The following is a 21,621-nucleotide window of genomic DNA, read 5'->3' on the forward strand; positions in this document are numbered from 1 at the left end:
CACTGCAAGCTCCGCCTCCCGGGTTCACGCCATTCTCCTGCCTCAGCCTCCCGAGTAGCTGGGACTACAGGCGCCCACCACCACGCCCGACTAATTTTTTTGTATTTTTAGTAGAGACGGGGTTTCAAAGTGTTAGCCAGGATGGTCTCGATCTCCTGACCTCGTGATCCGCCCGCCTCGGCCTCCCAAAGTGCTGGGATTACAGGCTTGAGCCACCGCGCCCGGCCAAGACTGGATGCTTTCTAAGATCAGAAACAAGGATGTCCACTCTCACCACTCCCATTCAGCATAATACTTGGAGTTCGAGCCAGTGTAATAAGGTAAGCAAGGGAGATACAAAGTGCTCAGATGGAGAATTACATGATTGTCTATGTAGAAAATCCCAAAGAATCTCTAAAAACTCTCCTAGAAATATGTGACATTATAGTATAAAAGATTAATTAACCAAAATAAATTATATTTCTGTAAAATGGCCATAAATACTTGGAAACTAAAATACAACACTATTTGTAGTAATTAAAAATTGAAATAGGTGTAAAATTTTTTTAAACGTGTATAAAAATGCTGAAAATTGTAAAACATTGATGAAATAAATCAAAGAAAATCTAAATAAATGGAGAAACATGCAATGTTCATGGATTGGAATACTCAACATAATGAAGATGGCAATTCTATTCAAGTCGATGTGCATGTTTAATGTAATTTCTATCAAAATCCCAGGAAGTTTTTTTGTCTATATAAACAAGATTGTCCTAAAATTTATTTTAAAAGGTAAAGGAACTAGAATAGCTAAAGTAATTTTGTTTTTTAAAAAAGATAAAATGGAATTAATTAATCTACCCAATTTCAAGTCTTATTATATAGCTACAGTATTAAAGCCTGCATAGTATTGGTGGAAGATAAACACTTGGATCAATGGAACAAAACAGAGAACCCATATAGAAACCCACACAAGTTCAGCAACTGATTCCAAAATCAAACACAAAAGTGCAAAAACAATTCAATGGAAGGATCATCTTTCCAACAAATGGTGCTGGAGCAATTGGACATCCACAGGGAAAAAATCAAGGTTTAAATAACCTTTCACTTTATACAAATGTTAACTTAATATGAATCATAGATTACAATATAAAGTATAAAACTGTAAAACTTTTAGAAGAAAACATAGTAGGGCTTGGTGTAGAGTTCTCAGAGATGACACTTGAAAGCACAATCCATAAAAGAAAAAACTCAAAAATTAGACTTCATCAAAATTTAAAATATTTGTTCTGTAAAAGATTTTGTTAAAAAGACTAACAGACAAGCAATAGACTGGGAGAAAATATTTGCAACCCACATGTCTAACAAAGGATTCTTATCTAGAATACATCAAGAACTCTCCAATGTTGATAGTAAAAAAAAAAAAAATCTAATATTAAAATGGGCTACATACATGAAGAGCCATGTCATTGAAAAGGATATATGGAGGGCAAATAAGCAGATGAAAAAATAGCATCATCAACCATCAGGGAAATGCAAATTGAGACCACAGTGAGATGCCACCATACACCTATCAAAGCACATAAATAAAATGTACTGACAATAGCAAATACTGGCAGGGATGTGAAGAAACATCTCATACATTGCCGGTGGGAATTTAAAATGTTACAGTCATTTTTGGAAAATCATCTGGCAGTTTCTCCAAAAAAAAGAAAAGAAAAGAAACTAAACATATGCTTGCATTGCCACCCAACTACCTCATGCCTGGGCATTTGTCCCAGAGTAATGAAAACATATGGGCACACAAATACCTTATATACACCATTGTTCATAGCAGCTTTGCAACAGCCAAAAACTGGAAACATCTTTTAACAGATAAATGGTTAAATAAACTGTGGTATATCCATAACATGAAATATGGGATTTCAGATGAACATTGAATAATTGTTTAGTACAGATATGTCCTAATTATTTCATGAGATATACTAAAAAATTACGTGTTGCTTATCTTAAATTCAAATTTAACTGGACTCCCTGTATTTTTACGTGTTAACTCTAGTAACTCTAGTTTTTGTTCATTTGGACTGATACAGTTCCCCTTCTCTAAACCATGGGCAACTGGTTCACATCTCCCAGGTAGCTGATGCAACTAAAATGAGTGGACAGAGGCCGGGCGCCGTGGCTCACGCCTGTAATCCCAGCACTTTGGGAGGCCGAGGTGGGCGGATCACGAGTTCAGGAGATCGAGACCATCCTGGCTAACACGGTGAAACCCCGTCTCTACTAAAAATACAAAAAAAAAAAAAAAAAAAAAAAAGCCGGGCGTGGTGGCGGCTCCTGTAGTCCCAGCTACTCGGGAGGCTGAGGCAGGAGAATGGCGTGAACCCGGGAGGCGGAGCTTGCAGTGAGCCGAGATCGCGCCACTGCACTCCAGCCTGGATGACAGAGGGAGACTCCGTCTCAAAAAAAAAAAAAAAAATGAGTGGACAGGAGTATGCTCTGCAGTGGCATGGAGCTAAAACTCCTGGGAACAAATCATTCCGACTCCAGCTCACCAGATGCGATCAGGGCAAATCATTTAACACCTCTAGTCCTCAGTTTTCTCATCTGTTAAATAGGCAGAAGAAGGGAGGTTAAATGAGTCCCTCTACATGAAAATCCACTGGAACTGAAGAGTGCAATACATGTGATATCATGTCATTCTATAAGATTAGCCTGCTGCTGTGGGCCCAGTAGAAAAAGGGCATTGGCATCCTCTGCAGCCTGAGATAGGCCTGTGATGCATGGATTGGCTTCAGGCTTTTCTTGATCTTGATGCAAGTGTCTATTGCCATATTATTATCAATCAGCAATTGTCACAATAGTGCTGTGTAACAAATAAGCCTAGAACACAGTGGCTGACAACAGCAAACATTTATTCTCATGCTCATGGATTTGCAGGTCCACTGTGGTTCAGCTGACCTAGGATGGGCTCAGATGTGGGACTTTTCTTTATGCTGTGGATCAGCAGGGCCTGGCTTCTGACTTCAGATTGGGTTTGGATCTGCTACACCTCCCTTTATCTGGGGGCCAGACTGAGGGCTGCAGCTACCCAGGGCACATGTTCTCAAGGCAGATCTCTGCAGTATGTTTCAGCTTGCTTGTGTCTGTTAACATTCCCTTGCAGTGCAAGCAACAAGTAATATGTAGGGTAGGGAAACCTGTCCCAACCACAGGAGATGATGGTGAGAAGTGAACATTTGCTCAACAAGAATCCAATCTTGATGTGGTTTGGGCTTTAGTTTAGGTCAAACTTTGGTTCAAGATGCTTGGAACAGTCTAATCTCACCTATTCAGCTTGAAGGTAAAATTGTCTTGGCCTCCTCATCAAATCTCAGGCTGCAGTGAGCTAAGCCTGATTCCCTGGGATGGCTCAAAGCTGGAACAATGTTCAGATTCCCCTTGCATTGGCACTGCCTACTTCCTAGAAGATGGCCTTGCCTTGAGTCAGCTTCCTGGAGCTAGGCTCAGGATGGTCACCTACCTGATGTTTTCTTCATGGTGCGAAACATATTTTATCTGCCTCTCCAAGTCCCCATCCTCATTCCCACCTCCCACCATTTTGCCACTTCCTACCCTTCTGAGTTATATGGACTTATCTGCTTGGATTTGAAGAATCACTAAAGAACTAGCAGAAAATTGTAGTAGGGAGGAAAGTGAGGTTGAATATATGTTCCCCTTGGTCTAACTGTGGGGTAGCCTTTAGCTGCCTGTAGGATAGCCTTGGACTGACTGTGGGGTAGCCTTGGACTGACTGTGGGGTAACCTTGGTCTGACCATGGGGTAGCCTTGAGCTGACTGTGGGATAGGCTTGAGCTGACTGCAGGGTAGCCTTGGACTGACTGTGGGGTAGCCTTGGACTGACTGTAGGGTAACCTTGAGCTGACTGTGGGTAGCCTTGGATTAACAGTGGGGTATCCTTGGACTGACTATGGGGGTAGCCTTGGGCTGACCGTGGGGTAGCCTTGGACTGACTGTGGGGTACCTTTGGGCCACCTGTAGGGTAGCTTTGAGCTGACTGTGGGGTAGCCTTGGGCTGACTGTGTCCCTCCACCAAAGTCACTGCTCCTCTCATGACAGCCTTTCTTACTATTTTATCTTCCCAAGTACCAGCATCTACTTCCTTCCTTTAGCCATACAACCTGTGGTGGTAGCAGCTCCACTGTTACTAGTGTGGGTTTCTGAAGTACTCCCTGTGAGGTTTCCCTACAGCCAGTCCACATCTTCCTAAAGAGATCCTTTATTAAGCCCTCCTCAAGGCCAGGCACTGTGGCTCACACCTGTCATCCCAGCGCTTTGGAAGGCCAAGAAGAGAAGATCGCTTGAGGTCAGGAGTTTGAGACTAGCCTGGGCAACATAGCAAGACCCTGTCTCTACAAAAAAAAAAATTGCTGGGCGTGGTGGCATGCTCTGGAGGCTGAGGCAGGAGGATCACTTGAGCCTGAGACTAAGGTTGCAGTGAGCTGTGATCGGACCACTGCACTCCAGCCTGAGCAACAGAGTGAGACCCTGTCTCTATAAAAATAATAAACAAATAAACGAACCCTCCTCAATTGCCCTAATTTGAGTGTACCATCTATTTCCTGCTGGGACCTTGATTGACACAACCTTAGATTTCAGATTGGTCCATAGAAAATCAAGGAAAGGACCTTGATATATAGGCCCTTTGTTACTATATTCCAGTTATATATTTTATACATACATATATATGTATGCACACACACATACACACATATATAGTATATGTGTGTGTATAATTGTTCTTAGTTTCCCCTAGCATGATAACACCAGGAAGAAGTCAGAGGTGCATAGATTTCTACTAGTTTCAATTCACATTTGTCGCTATAACCCCAGTGCTCAAGCAAGCACTGGCACACAAGAGAAGTCCAACAAATATTTAAATAATTCTTGAATTGATGAAGATAAATGAACACTACTTCTCACCCAGAGCTTGTTTGCCTTTGTTTGAGGGAGAAAAGAATACTGTGTTCTTTATTATAGAAAAGGCTAAAATAACTGAAGTAACTAAGGGAGCACTATCTCTGACTTGGAGATGTTTTTAAATCGTGGTAAAATAGACCTAACATAAAATTTTCCATCTTAGCCATTTTTAAGTGTACAGTTTAGTGGTACATTCACACAGTTAGGAAACCATCACCACTGTCCATCTCCAGAACTTCTTCATCTTCCAAAACTAAAACCCTGTCTGCATTAAACACTCACTCTCCATCCCCCCTCCCACCATCCCCTGGTACCACTCTTCTCCTTTCTGCTGCTGTGAATTTAACTATTCTAGATACTTCATATATATGGAATCATACGGTATCTTTCTCTCTGTGACAGGCTTCTTTCACTCAGATTAATGTCCTCAAAACTTGAACACATTATAGCGTGTGCCAGAATTTTCTTCCTTTTTAAGACTGAATAATATTTATTGCATGAATAGCCCACATTTGGTATATCCATTTACCAATTGATGGACATTTGGGCTGCTGCCATCTTTCGGCTACTGTGAACAATACTGCTATGAACATGGGTGTACAGGGAGCTGTTTGAAAACAATCCTGCTTTCAGTTCTTTTGGGTATATACCCACAAGTGGAATTGTTGGATCATACGGTAGTTCTACATTGAACTTTTTGAGGAGCTGCCGCCCTGTTCTCCACAGCAGTGGTACCATTTTACATTCCTACCAGCAATGTGCAAGGGTTGCAGTTTCTCCACATCCTCACCAATACTTTTTATTTTCTGTGTTTTTTTAAACAGTAACCGCCCTATAGGCCTGAGGGGTGTCTCATTGTGGTTTTGATTTGTGTTCTCCTAATGATTAATGATGTTGAGTATATTTCTGTGTACTCATTAGCCTCTTGTATATCTTCTTTAGAGAAATGCCTATTCAAGTCCTCTGCCCATTTTAAATTGGGTTGCTTGTTGTTATTGATTGCAGAAGCTCTTCGTATATTCTGGGTAGTATCTCATGTTGGATATATGCATTGCAAATATTTTCTATGGTTTGCCTTTTCACTTTATTTATTTATTTACTTATTTATGTTTTTGTTTGTTGGTTTTTTGTTTGTTTGTTTTTAATACACAGTCTTGCTCTGTCTTCCAGGCTGGAATGCAGTGGCACCATCTTGGTTTACTGCAACCTCCACCTTCTGAGCTCAAGTGATTTTCCTGCCTCAGCCTCCCAAGCAGCTGGGATTGGGATTACAGGTGCCCGCCACCACATTCAGCTAATTTTTTTTTTTTTTTTGTATTTTTGGTAGACCATGTTGGCCAGGCTGGTCTCGAACTCCTGACCTCAGGCTATCCACCCACCAAGCCTCCCAAAGTGCTGGGATTATAGGCATAAGTCACCAGACCTGGCCACCTTTTCACTTGTTAATAGTGTTTTTAGATGCACACAAATTTTTAATGTTGATGAAGTCCAATATATCTTTTCTTTTGTTGCCTTTATCAGATTTGGAGATTCTTTGGGGCATCATTACAGTGCGAAAATACAATATTCTTTCCTCCCAGAGCCTGTACTCCTGGGTGGCCCCCACTCAGACCCCTTCACACACCCAGCAGAGCAGGTGAAGCACAGTGTCATATAAATTCTATTTATTACTCTGTTTCCCACCAGACTGGAAGCTCCCAGACGCAGAAAGTCTCACTTTCCTGTCCATCAGGGGTCCTGGCGAGAGGTCTGGCACAGCACAGAGTGGGACTGTGTAAATAGTGAGAAGTAAATGAAGGGGTAACTGAATAAATGGCTCCAGGAAGGAAGAAATTGGTCTCTCAGCAGGGCTGCAAAGCTTCAGCCCTGGTTGTTTGCAAATCTCTTTCTTTCTTTCCTCATTGTCCTGGGAGGTCGCTTCTCAGTGGGACCTGGCTTTTATATAATTGTTTGCAGCGTAACAATACTGCTCTATAGCTCTCAGGCAGTGGCCTAATTTCTCTCCTTTAATAAAAGGTACATGCCTTCTGTGGGAAATCAGTGATTTATTGAGTGACCAAGGACTGTTTCTGTCCATAATAGAAACCAGTACAGACAAGTTAGTTGCTGAAGGTGAGGAAGGAACATGACCAGCTACTCCAGAATAGGAAATTAATTTCATACCCTGGTGTGTCCTCGCTAATTTGGAGCTGGTTCCACCATGAGCTGGTTTCACTCAGATGGCTGGTCTCAGGACAGCCAGTCCAGACACCTTTTTAGTGAACTTTGTGTATATAGCTCCCTCATGAGCCCCTGAGAATCTTGGAACACAAATTCAATATGAAATCAAAATTGGGAGCATTCATTCCACAATAAAAGAACACCTACTGAATAGAGCACGAATGGTTGTTAATTATCCTTTCCTAATTTTTCATTCCTTTTGGGACTTCTGGTGTCCCTATCAGATAAGGGGTGGCAGGCACCACAGCCTAGGAAAAAATAATAGAAGCAAAAACATGAAATTAAGAAAATTCTCTTAGTTAACTTTTGTGCAAATTGGGATAAGGCTATCATTATAAATCATTATTTAATTTTAGCAGCAGAACATCCCAATCAAGCTTATAAGCCATTTTTGTCCTGCTGGAGCAAGCTTGAAAAGTCATGACATTCTAGAAAGAGCAGGGCTTTGAACTTAGGCAAAGCTGGATTTCAGTCCTTACAATACTTCTCCACTTCCCTCTTATGATCTTGCACATGTTATATAACCAGCTTCAGTAAGAGCAGGGCTTTGAACTTAGGCAAAGCTGGATTTCAGTCCTTACAATACTTCTCCACTTCCCTCTTATGATCTTGCACGTTATATAACCAGCTTCAGTTTCCATTTGCTTATCTGTAAAATAGGGATAATGAACAATGCCTTATAGAGCTGCTGTAAGATTCAATGAAACAGCATTTGTAAAGCATGTCACATACACTGCGTAAATATCAGCCCCTAACCTCCCCCTTCTGCTGTATGTGGCATTTGTCATGGACACAGCAGTCCAGGGATGAATTACTTGTTAGGTGATTACTAATTATCTACTGATTCCTTCATCAAACATTTGTGAGTCCCTGGAGAAAGGAGCTGTGGTAGTGAAGGATTAAAAACTGGGTTTGTGTCTGGAAGCGTGGTCTGGTTTGTAGTTTGCTTTATTTCCATGACTTGTTTCCAAATTGCCCCAGATATTTGGGTTGGTTTGAGTGAGTTGTGATGGCGGCGTTGACCAATGTCAGATTTCCCCACGTGGTATGAACTGCACGGAAGGATGCTTTGGATTTCTTTCATTCATTCATGGCTGCATCTCAGCGCCCAGCGCTCCCCCAGGAGAGCCCTCAGCAATCGCAAGGACCACTCACCTGCATCCAGCAAACAGCCGTTTTTTGGGCCTCATCTAATGCAATATGATTTCCTCATTCCTGAGGCCCACATGAGAAAAGAGACTGAGGCAGGCCATGGGAGAGTTGATGGTTTGGTTTTTATCTATTTCATTTCATCGGAGCAGGAAGTGAATGGAATGGCTTCCTCCAGGTGCTATTTCTGCCCCCAGGAAAGAGCAAAGGGAAACAGCAATGCGTGAAAAGAAACTTGCAGGGTTAAAGGATTTATAAGAAATTGTAAACAGACTGTACCACGGAGCCCAGAGGCAAGTGAGGAGAATTGGAATCCTCTTCATTAAAGAGATAGGAGGCGCTTCCTTATTTGTTATCACAAATTTCTCCGTTTTTGTTCCCTATGGAGAAATCTGTCTCCGCAGATATTTATAGTTCAGACTCCCAGAGGAAGGAAGCCCCCATCCCTGCTGCTCAAAAGTTATCTTCTGCTCACAGAGCACAGTGGAGGCACTGACCCTGTGTCTGCAGGACCACATGCAAGAGGGCAGAGGGTCGCCTGGGATTTCCAGGAGGAGTGTCTTCCAATTTTTCTTTTGGAAAAACACATTCTCAGCAGAGACATCATCATCTGTTCCCTTCACTTTTAAAGAAGGGTGGCAGCCAAGATTGGTATTTTTCTAATATTGCCCCTAGGTTGGAAAAGTCCCCCCCTCTCTGGGCTGACCGGGGGGATTTGTTGACAACCAGGAAGTCCTCCTCCATCTGTGTGATCCCACATCACTTCAGAGTGAGCACATGCTTGCACCTGGTCCACGGCAGAAGCATCGTCATTAGGCTTAGCCTTCTTGTCCTGAAGTCATTCTGCTCACTCATTGAACACTCACTGTGGCCCAGAACAGTGCCCTGCCTCTGGAGACAATATTCAGGGGTCACACTTGCCATCTCCAAGGAGCTCAGGCTCTACAGGGGGATGCAGAAGAAAGCAAATGGATTCAGAACTGTTTGGAGGGCGCTGTCTTCAATGGAGCCCTAAGCACTGTGGGGGTTGATGGGGTTCAAGATCTGCTACCCCAACACCTTGGCATTTGAGAAAACAGCAGAAGCAGGAAGGTCTCTCTCACCTTCCCCGCAGAGGTAGGTCATGAGACACTCATGTGAGATCTGTCCTTTCTGTATCCAGAGGCAAAGAACATCCTTATCTCTGAAGACACAGGGACACAGAGAAGAATGTGAACAACCAGGCCTTGTTAAATTCTCCCCATTTTATTGCCATTAGATCAGATGCCCTTTGTCCAAACTTATTTTTCTACAACTATCCACTTCTTCATCAAACCAAGCATAAAAATATATGTGTAACCGTTTCTTCAGGTCTTCGTTTCCTCATGAGGGCTCCTGTGTCATGGAAAACTTACATTAAACATATTTGCATGCTTTCCTCTTGTTAATCCGTCTTTTGATATAAGGGTCTCAGCCATGAATTGAGGATGGTTGAGAAAAAACTGCTTTTCCTCCCTGCAGGGTGGGGGTGTAAGGCAGGGTCATGGGAAGGCACAGACTTCGGAAGGGCCATGTAGTGAGCAAGGGGGACTGATGGGGATGGAATGCTGACAGCAGGTGTGAGGTTTGTGAGGCTCAGGGCTGTAAGGAGGCACACATGGCAGCAGCAAAGGGCCTGGCAGGGCTGGAGATCCCAATGGGGAGGGAGAGGGACAGGAGTTCAGAGGACAGAGGTCGGCGGTTGCATGTCCTGCCTTACTTGAAGGACTTGGTGCTTGACTCTGAAGACAGCAGAATTCATCCAGGTTTACTTGCACACTGGATTTTTGTATTTTTTGGCTTTGAAAAAAATATTTTACCATGGAAATGTTAAAACAGACACAGAAGTAGAATAGTATAAACAACCTCTTCATACCTGTTATCCAGGTGCAATAATGATCAGTACATGGTCAATCTTGTTTCATTTCTATTTTCCATTGCTCCCCTCCCCCGATGACTTATTTTAATTAATTCAACCCCAAGACACTATATTATTTCATTTGTCAGGAGTTCAGGATGTATCTGTAAGAGAAAAACACTATTTTTTAAAGCACCATAATCTCATTGTTGCACCTTAAAAATGAACAATCATTCTATAATGTCATGTAATAATCAGCCAGTTTTCAAGTTTCCCCACTTGGCTCAGAGTGTTTTTGTACAGTGGTGTGTTGGATCCAGACAAGATCCACTCATTGCATGTGGCTGGAAAGTCTCTGAATTCTTGTTAGATAATAACCATTCCTCCACTCCTCACTACCACCTGCCCCACCTCAAAGACCATGCACACTTCTTTCGTTTGGTCATGGAGAGGATTTGAGCAGGTGTGTCATGGACCGGGGGTCCTGGCTAGAACAATCCCCTGGGGAGGGTATACAGAACAGGGCCAGGTGACCCAGAAACATGGTTGGAAAAGGAAAAGTGTGCAAGGACAAGGCAGTAAAGATGGAAAGGAGGGCACCCACGTCTGAGAAATAGTTAAAGTGAAACTGGAACAATCAGCAACTGATTGAAGGGACAGGGTGAGCAAGAGGAGTCAGCTAGTGGTACGCAGCTTTCTGATTTAAGCAGTCAGGGTACAGGGTGTTATTAACTAGAAGGAGGGAGTTGGGGTAGGGGGAGGAGCAAAGTATTATTGGGATACAGATTTGGTTGTTTAAACAAAGACCAAAACAAAACATACACATACACACACGCACACACACAACACACATATGCACGAAGTGACTTAGACAACATTATTTTCTGCCTAAATGTTAAAGCTTAAGCAGCTTACAACCAAGGTGGTGGCTCCATGGTTTTGGGATGCCAGCACCTTGTGCTACTATATTAGTCTGTTTTCATGCTGCTGATAAAGACATACCTGAAACTGGGAAGAAAAAGAGGTTTAATTGGATTTACAGTTCCATGTGGCTGGGGAGGCCTCAGAATCATGGCAGGAGGTGAAAGACACTTCTTACATGGCAGCAGCAAGAGAGAATGAGGAAGAAGCAAAAGTGGAAACCCCTGAAAAATCCATCAGATTTCACAAGACTTATTCACTATCATGAGAATAGCATGGGAAAACCAGCCCCCATGACTTAATTGTCTCCTGGATCCCTCTCACAACATGTGGGAATTCTGGGAGATACAATTCGAATTGAGATTTGGGTAGGGACACAGTCAAATCATATTAATCCACCCCTGGCCCCTCCAAATCTCATGTCCTCACATTTCAAAATCAAGCATGCCTTCCTAACAGTCCCCCAAAGTCTTAACTCATTTCAGCATTATCCCAAAAGTCCACAGTCCTAAGTCTCATCTGAGACAAGGCAAGTCCCTTCTGCCTACGAGCCTGTAAAATCAAAAGCAAGCTAGTTACTTCCTAGATGCAATGGGGGTATAGGTATTGGGTAAATACAGCTGTTCCAAATGGGAGAAATTGGCCCAAAAAAGGGGGGTTACAGGACCTATGCAAGTCCGAAATCCAACAGGGCAGTCAAATTTTAAAGCTCCAAAATTATCTCCTTTGACTCCAGGTCTCACATCCAGATCACACTGATGTAAGAGGTGGGTTCCCATGGTCTTGGGCAGCTCTGCCCCTGTGGCTTTGCAGGGTACAGCCTCCCTCTCAGCTGCTTTCATGGGCTTTTGTTGAGTGCCTGCAGCTTTTCCAGGCACATGGTAAAAGGTGTCAGTGGATCTACCATTCTGGGGTCTGGAGGACGGTGGCCTTCTTCTCACAGCTCCACTAGGCAGTGCCCCAGTAGGGACTCTGTGTGGGGGCTCCAACCCCACATTTCCCTTCTGTGCTACCCTAGCAGAGGTTCTCCATGAAGGCCCCACCCCTGCAGCAAACTTTTGCCTGAATATCCAGACATTTCCATACATCTTCTGAAATCTAAGCGGAAGTTCCCAAACCTCAGTTCTTGACTTCTGTGCACCTGCAGGCTCAACACCATGTGGAAGCTGCCAAGGCTTAGGGATTCTACCCTCTGAAGCCACAGCCCAAGCTGTACATTGGCCCCCTTCAGCCATGGCCCAAGTGGCTGAGACACAGGGCATCAAGTCCCTAGGCTACACACAGCACAGAGACCTTGGGCCCAGCCTATGAAACCACTTTTTCCTCCTGGGCCTCTGGACCTGTGATGGGAGGGGCTGCCATCAAGGTCTCCAACGTGGCCTGGAGACATTTTCCCCAGAGTCTTGGGGATTAACATTAGGCCTTGCTACTTATGCAAATTTCTGCAGCCAGCTTGAATTTCTCCCCAGAAAATGGGTTTTTCTTTTCTATCACATAGGCTGCAAATTTTCCAAACTTTTAAGCCCTGCTTCCCTTATAAAACTGAATGCCTTTAACAGTAACCAAGTCACCTCTTGAATGCTTTGCTGCTTAGAAATTTCTTCCACTAGATATCCTAAATCATCTCTCTCAAGTTCAAAGTTTCATAAATCTCTAGGGCAGGGGCAAAATGCTGCCAGTATCTTTGCTAAAACATAACAAGAGTCACCTTTGCTCCAGTTCCCAACAAGTTCCTCATCTCCATCTCAGACCATCTCAACCTGGATTTCATTGTCTATATCATTATCAGTATTTTTGCCAAAGCCATTCAACAAGTCTCTAGGAAGTTCCAAACTTTCCTATATTTTCCTGTCTTCTTCTGAGCCCTCCAAACTTTTCCAACCTTTGCCTGTTACCCAGATCCAAAGTCATTTCCACATTTTTGGGTATCTTTTTAGCAATACTCCACTCTATTTGTACCAATTTACTGTATTAGTCCGTTTTCACACTGCTGATACAGACATACCTGAGACTGGGAAGAAAAAGAGGTTTAATTGGACCTACAGTTCCATATGGCTGGGGAGGCCTCAGAATCATGGCAGGAGGTGAAAGGCACTTTGTATATGGTGGTGGCAAGAGAAAAAGAGGAAAAAGCAAAAGGAGAAACCCCTGATAAATTCACCAGATTTCATGAGACTTATTCACTATCACAAGAATATCATGGAAAAGACCGGCCCCCATGATTGAATTATCTCCCCCTGGGTCCTTCCCACAACATGTGGGAGTTCTAGGAGATACAATTCAAGTGGAAATTTGTGTGGGGACACAGCCAAACCATATCAACTACCTTGTTCCACTATCTACTGGTCCAGCACAGCTCACCACCAGGTACACGTGGCCCAAGTGAAACAGAAGAAGAGTATGCCTCTCCCCTTGAAAGTTATCACCCACAAGTAGCTCACATCCCTTTGCCTAGAACTTGGTCACATGTCCATACATAGCTGCAGGGGAAATGGGAAATGGCTTATGCTCAGCTAAGACTGTGGTTTCACAGTAAAGGAAGAAAGGGTTAATAGATGGGGTGGGGAAGTCTTTGCGACAGAAGGTGTGGTAAAGTTTGGGACACATTGAGTTTCAGATGACCATGGTAATTTCCAGTGGAGATATGCGCAACCCAAAAGAGAAGTCTCAGGGAGAATGTTGGACTTAGGAATTATGATTGTCATTAGGAAGTCACCAATGTTTGATCAAGGGAGGAACCCAACTGACCTGGAATCTACGAAGGCAAACATTGCATGCATGTCTTTTGCGAGATCAGTTGGGAAAAGCCAGGGCTGAAACTGGATCATTTAAGAGCTGCTATCATGATCTTGAAGACTTTGCAGGGAAATGGCCACAGGACTTAGCAACTGGTTAGATAGGATGGAAGAGGCAGAGGGGGGAGTCCAAGGTGACTCGAGGTGCTCTGCCTGAGCACCTTGGCAGGTGAAGATGCAGTTTACAGAAAAAGACAGTCAGAAGGAGGAACAGCTCTCTCACACCATGGTGGATGGGGGCTGGGAGGAAAGGAGGAAGATTAGCTTAGTTTTAGATATTTTAACATGAGGTGCCAAGAGCCAGCCAGGTGGCAATGAGATAAAGGCTGGTGGAGAGCTTAGACTCAGTGTCAGAGCTCAAACGCAGGTTCTGCCACTTCTTAGCCATGTGACCTCAGGCAAGTGTTTAACACCTCTGCACTTCAGAGTCCTCCTGGGTAAAACAGGAATAATAAGGATTGTGTACATGCGTGTAAAACAGGCATGGAGTAGGTGCTAGATATGTTTGATTTTATGATTACAAGGGATGATAGTAAGTTGTGTCACTGGCAGTTGGAGAAATAAGCCAGTAACTCCAGGCAGGGGTTAGAGGTAAAGATATGGGAATTTCGGCACGGAGGTGGGAGCGTGAAAGATGCCCAGAGTGGGAGCTGGCAAGTGGCAGCACATGCCTGGGGAGCATGCACATGTTAGGGGGGACTCCCCGACCCTCCCCCACCAGGCATGGTCTCTGTACCATAGATCTCTCACTTTCCCAGCTCCTACCAGCATCTCCCACTCCATCATTCAGCTGATTGATGGAAAAGCCCATCTCTCTTAGACGCCGTGGGATCATGCCAAGCCCCACACAGAGTAGGTGCTCAGTAATTTTTTGTTGTCTGAAGGAACCAGGTGCCAGGGGAAGGGGGAGGATTTTCATGAGGGTTGGGGGAGTCTACAAATATTTGTGTGCCAAACAGAATTTCATGGAGAAGAAAACATTAGGATGATGTTGAGGGGAGAAGGGAGGGTTAATATTGCCAGCACTGCCCACGACTTACAGCAGCTGTGCTCCACCCTAAGGCTTATTAAGTGTTAAAACGGTTTTGCTGAGGAGGAAATGCGGTCAGCCAAGTGGATCTGATCACATAAGCCAGTGAAAAATATGCAGCCAATGTAGGGAATGGCTGATTAGAAGCCAAAAACACACACATTTGTGGCTTTCCTCAAGGTCTGCTGGTCATCTTCCTGGTGCTTATCCACGAAGCCTCAGGGGGACATCCAATAACTCCGAGCACTTATTTATTTGCAAAGGACTGCCAAGTATTTTACAAACATAATAAATGACTCTGAGGGCAGAGAAATGATCCTGCTTCTCTTCCAAGAAGGAGGAAGGCACAGTTGGGCACTCAGTGTCCTCCTCCAAATAATCCATCATTGTCAAAGCAAGGGTGGACGCCCCAGCTTCCGGCTCTCCAGCTGTGACTCCACCACCGAGCGAGAGCAGAAAGGGCTCCTAGGCATCATGGAGGGCTGCAAGTTGGTGCCCCTGAGTTCACAGGTTCACATGTTGAAACCTAAGCCCCGGTGTGACAGTGTTACAAGGCAGGGCCAGTGGGAGGGGAACAGGTCATGAGGATGGGGCCCTCACAAATGGAATTAATGCCTTCATAAAAGAGGTCCTGGAGAGCTCTTTCTGCCATGTGAGGATACAGTGAGAAGGTGGCTGCCTGCAGCCCCAAAGAGAACCCTGACCAGAATTTGACTATTGCTGACTTCCCAATCTCGGACTTCCAGCCTCCATAGCTGTGAGAAATAGATTTCTGCTGTTTATAAGCTGCCCAGTTTATGGTACTTTGCTATCACACCTCAAATGGACCAAGAGAGAGGCCATCCACTCCAACCGCATGCTCTCATCTTAATGATAAGGAAACTGAGGCTGTCAGGGCGATGGGTTGGGCAGAGAGTAAGTTCCAATGAGTACCCACTCTGTGCCTGGCCAGTGCTAGCTGCTCCTTCATATGTCCTGCAGAGAAGCCTCATAAATATTTTCTGTAGCTTGTTGGAAGCATTAATATGCATAGCTCAGTCAGTGAAAGCAAACCTCCATGGCCAGTTATTGGCAGAGCTTTGGCCCAAACCCCAAGTCCGCGCCTGCTGCATCCATCGGGAGGCGCAAGGTGATGCTGCAGAAACAGCCTATAGAGTGACAAAGGGCTGTCTATAGCTCATGCTCTATGTGCACCATGGATTGGCAGGGGCTCTTTTCTCTGCTGTCACCTTCACATAGGAATACACGAGGGACCTAGACGGGGGAGGTGCCACCTCTTAAGTGCCAGGAGAGGAGAAGGAAGAGAGTGACTTACGCTGTGCTGGCTTGTAAACATATGCCCAGAAGCACACACTTCACAGTTCACCGGGCACACAAACCACTTGCCACACCCATCCTCAAGGGAGGGGAGAGGGCAAGTTTGCTGCGTGACTGAGAAACACGCAGGAAATACCTGGTGGGCATTGCGATGGGATCACCACCACACTTTTTCTCCTGCCCCTCCTGGCCCTCAGAGAAGCACTGAGATGATCCTTGGATGGCAGAGCCCCCACCCCTCCCTGTACATCACTCTGCTTTCCCCATTATCTCCCTCTGCCTGGCTAAAAAATCCCAAAATCTTTATTGTTTCTCCTATGGCAACTGCATATATATGTCGGCAGACATTTACAGACCATAGACCTGAAAGATGATATAAAAGGATAACTGAAATTACAGGCTACAAAGTCTAATAAAATAGCATTCGGGTTTCCCCAGATTCTTGACATCAGTGTTTATTTTCTGCATAACACTGGAAAGGAATTCTTTTCTAGACTCTCTTTCTCTCTTTCTTTTCTTTTCTTTCTTTCTCTCTTTTTCTTTCTCTCTCTCTCTTTATTTCTTTCTTTCTTTCCTTTCTTTCCTTCCTTCCTTCCCTCTCTCCTTCCTTCCCTTCCTTTTTTCCTTTGCTACTCTCCCTCCCTCCTTCCTTCCTCCTTCTCTCCTTCCTTCCCTCTTTCCTCCCTTCCCTGCTTCCTTTCTTTTGCCTCCAAACTGTATGCAGAACTTTTATATTACTTTAATTTGAAATTAATTTAAGGAAGTAAAGAGAGTTCCTAAATAGTATTTTATAAATTGTATGTGGGTGTATATCATTATGGAAGCATTTTAAACATAGGCAAATGTAGAGCGCATAGTACATGGTTGTTTTAAAATGTGTTCGTGAGTCCTTTGACACATCTCTCATCAAGCAGTGGAGTCTATGTCCCTCTCCCCTTATAGCTGAATGGACCTTGTGACTACCTTGGCCAAAGAATGTGACAGAAATCCTGCTGGAGATTCTGACACAGGTGAGAGAGGGCAGCACAGGGACCTACACCTTGGGAGGCTAGGGCCACCGTGTAAGGAGTCTGAAAGAGCTGTCACACTGGAGAATCACACACACAGGAGCCCGGGGAGTCTTTGATGTGGGAGTCTCCCCAGCCCACATGCCAGGCATGTGCCTGAGTGAGTCCTGAGCTGATTTCAGCCCAGCCGACTGTAACTACACGAGAGATGGTCTTAGTCCCTTCAGGCTGCTATAACAAATCACCGCAGACTGGGCAGCTTGTAAACAACAGAAACTTATGTCTCACAGATCTGAAGGCTGGGCAGTAGGAGGTCAGAATGCCAGCATGGCCAGGGTATGGTGAGGGCCTCTGCCTGGCTGCAAGCTGCTGACTCCTCCTTGGGTCCTCAGGTGTCAGCCAGCGGCAGGCAGCAAGCTCTCTCAGGACTCTCATCCTTATCACCCGCCAAAGGCCCACCCCTAATCCCATCGCACTGGGGAGTGGTGTTTTAACATACGAATTTGGGTGGGGGGACATAAACATTTAGTCCATAACAAAAACACCAAAGCAAGAACCACCTAGCAGTGTTTGTTAAATCCCTAGGAGCTTGAGAGAGAATAATAAGATGACAGCAGTAGATTTAAGCCTCAACATCTTAAATGTGATATGTTGCACAGCTGCAGGTAACCAGAACACATCTGATGAACCCCATGTACCCATGTGGCCACCCGGCAGCTTCAACAGTTATCAGCTAAAGGCCAATCTTGTTACATCTAAACCCACACAGTGGCTCTACTTTATATTATTTTGAAGCAAATCTCATATGTTTCATTATATCGTTTCATCTATACATATTCCAGCATTTATCTAAAAAGGTGATTATAAGTATGTATCACATATATATGTCTATACATATAGACACATACGTATAAAAACACAGCACCATCTGTTGTTGGTTGAATTGGGGCCCCAAAAAGATATGTCAAAGTCCTAACGCCCAGTACCTGTGAATGTGACCTTATTGGGAAATAAGATCTTTACTGACGTAATGAAGTTCAGATGGGGTTACACGGGATTAGGGTAGACATAATCAATGACTGATGGGCAGAGAGACCCACAGACACAAAGAGAGGAGGCCACATGAGGATGGAGGCAGAGATTGTGCTGATGCATCTACAAGTCAAGGAACCCCAAGAATTGCAGCAACTGGGACTGTCCCCCACACATCAAGGGGTTGCTTCTCAAGCTAGGACCTTCTCTGCTAGGACTTAGAGAAGATGGGACCCATTTCATCCTTTTCCAGCACGGGATTGGTCAAATTGCAGAGGCTGGGAGAGGGGCCTAGAACAGATTCTCTCTCACTGCCTCTAGAAGGAACCAACCCTGCTCATACCTTGATTTCGAACTTTTAACCTCCAGAACTGTCAGAGACTCAGTTCCTGTTGTTTTAAGACATCCAGTTTGTGGGACGTGTTACAGAGGCCCTGGGAAATGAACACAGCATCCAAGAGCACTCTTTTTTTTTTTTTTTTTTTAAGAGAGAGTCTCACTGCAACGCCCAGGCTGGAGTGCAATGGCACCATCTCAGCTAACTGCAACCTCCACTTTCCGGGTTCAAGCGATTCTCCTGCCTCAGCCCACTGAGTAGCTGGGATTACAGGCACGCACCATCATGCCCGGATAATTTTTGTATTTTTAGTAGAGACGGGGTTTCACCATGTTGGCCAGGCTGGTCTCAAACTCCTGACCTCAGGTGATCCACCCACCTCGGCCTCCCAAAGTGCTGGGATGACAGGTGTGAGCCACCGTGCCTGGCCAGGGAGCACTCTGTTTTAAGTTGGAGATTTGGTGTATGCTTTTCCTCTCATGCATTGCTTCTCATCCTTCTTGAGGCTTTTAGAGATTCTAGTCACACATGGAATTATTATTTTGTACATAATAAAAATAAAAGACTGTCAACAGTACTGGGCTTATCATTGTGGTTTCCCTCTTGGTGGAAGGTGTTACAGCCCAATAGAAGTAATCATTGCCTGGACCCAGACAAGAGAAGTCAGTGACCCAGGGATGTTGTGGAACCCCCCGTTTTAGCCAGTGCATGTGGGTTTGGGGGAGTTGATTCTTCTGTCAGAGGTTTGTTTACTCGGTTGTTGTTTTTTAGTTATCGTCTTTTTAATAAGATTAACCCTTTATACTCTAAGGTACTATTGTGGAAGTAAATGAGATGGCTCATGAGAACAACTGGGCTGATGGCCAGCAGTTTGGAGCATTGCTTCCGCTTTGAGTGACCAAAGTGGGAAGAGAACCCAGGTTGCTGAGTCTCTTGAGCTCCTCCAAGTGGTGAAACAGCTGCGAGTCTGTGCTGGAAAAGCATGAAATGGGTCCCATCTTCTCTAAGTCCAAGCAGAAAATGTCCTAGCTTGAGAAGCCACCCCTTGATGTGTGGGGGACAGAAGAGCAGGGCCCGATGAAGTGTGCTTTAGGAGTGTGGGGGTGGGATTCTAAACAAGCGTTCTGAAATTCTGCCATAGGAAAATTAGTCCTTGTCTCGTGAGCTTTGAATTTGCATCTTCCAAAATATACGCAGTAACCCAATTGGTTCCCACCACCCTGGAGACAGTTAACTCATTAGAGTCCCTCCAGGACTGGAGGGCCCGGATGGCAGGCAGGCATGAGGGAGGCAAAGAAGGGGTCCCTAGAGGCTGCCTTGTCCCTGCGGGCTCTGGTGGGGTTGGCTAAAGCACAAGATCAATGCGGCTGGCTGCAGGATTGGGTGTAGGTCCTCCCAGCTCTCCAAATCTTGGAAGTGTAGTTCTTATTCCCGGTTCTTCTGCTAGGCAAGGCATTCTGCCTCCCTGAACTCGGCTTCCTTCCATGTTGAAGGAGGGTGTTGGGCTGGACAGTGCAGAGGCGCCTTCAGGATCCCTCCGTCCGTGACATCACTAACTAGAGCAGCACTCACCCAGGCCAGAGAAACGGCTGTCTGCTTTTACAGCTGAGTGTTGGCCTGCCTGTTAAGTTGGGCTTCAAGGGAGAGAAAACTGAGTGAATGGTGGCTTTAGCAATAAAGATGCTTGGTCAACAAGGGGAACCAAAGGTGCAGGCTCCCGATTCAGGGCCGCCGGCTCCGCAGTGCAGCTGCCGCTGGTTTTCAGCCATGTGTGGCTTCCTAGGTGCCAAATGGCTGGGCCCCCTCCTACACTGTTGCGCTTTATACAGGAGCAAAAATCTTTCCCAGGAGCACCCGGGCTGGCTCCCCTTACATCACAATGGCCAGAACTGGGGCCTGCCCACCTGCCTGGATATCCAGGTGTGTCCAGACCAAAGCTGAGCTCTGTTGGCAGCAGGAAGAGAGACTCCTGTTGAGCAGGCAGCCTGTTCGCCAAGCCAGCCCCATCCACGGCTTCTCTGAGCTTCTCAGGTCAGAATCATGGCATTAATAACAGTGTTATTGCCATGGAAAAGAAAATGACAATCTGCTTTACAACGCCACTTCTGGAAAATTCCACTGGCAAAATGTAGGGCTTGCCTCTATTTTACTCCCTCTGCTAGCAAGGGGCACCTTGTTAGGAATCCTGTTTTGACAGAGCCCAGGGTAGGTTTTGTCACGACCCAGGGGGAAGACGGGGCCACCAACGCCCCTCCCTTTGTGAGGAGCCTCTGCCCACTTCAGTGCTGGTGTCCTGAGCTCTGCCACAGGTGAGCGAGACAGAGAAATCCACAGAGGTGTCTCCATAGAAACCCCAAGGATTCTGCACTGTGGTCACCCCCACAGAAAAGCATCCACCCTGGCTCCTTGGCCTGGAGCTGGCCTCTGACAGAAGCTGCTTCCTGTTTTCACTGCGTTTTCTCAAAGACTTCAGCTGCTCATCCTGATTTCCTGGTGAAAACAATTTCCCCACCACTAGCCCAGTATTGACTCCAGAACCCAGGCATGTGGCATGAGACGTCCAGGGGAGGAAGAGGAGGGGTGAAACGCTGCGTGACAGTCTCCTGGAGAGGAAAGATACGAATGAATGGCAGAGGTGGAGATGGTGTTTTTAAAAAGATAGAATTAAGGCAGAGGGCTCTGCCACAAGGCTGTCTGCCGTGTGGACCAAGCATGGGATTTGGAGACCAATAACCCTGGCTCTGACATGTATTAGCTGTGTGATTTTGGGAGCCTCAGTTTCCTTATCTGTGAAATGGAGGTAGCAATGCCTTCTACACAAGGCTGCTGTGAGCAGTGCGGATACTGTCATTGAAACATTGGGCATGTGATTATTAAAATGACGGAAACGTTTTCTGTCTTGAGATACAGCTTAATGTCACTGAAAGAGCATACGCCTTAGGGCCAGTGAGACCTCAGCTACATCCTGTCCTGCTGCT

Source organism: Pongo abelii, chromosome 12 (assembly GCF_028885655.2).
Source record: "Pongo abelii isolate AG06213 chromosome 12, NHGRI_mPonAbe1-v2.0_pri, whole genome shotgun sequence".
NCBI classification, from domain to species: Eukaryota; Metazoa; Chordata; class Mammalia; order Primates; family Hominidae; genus Pongo; species Pongo abelii.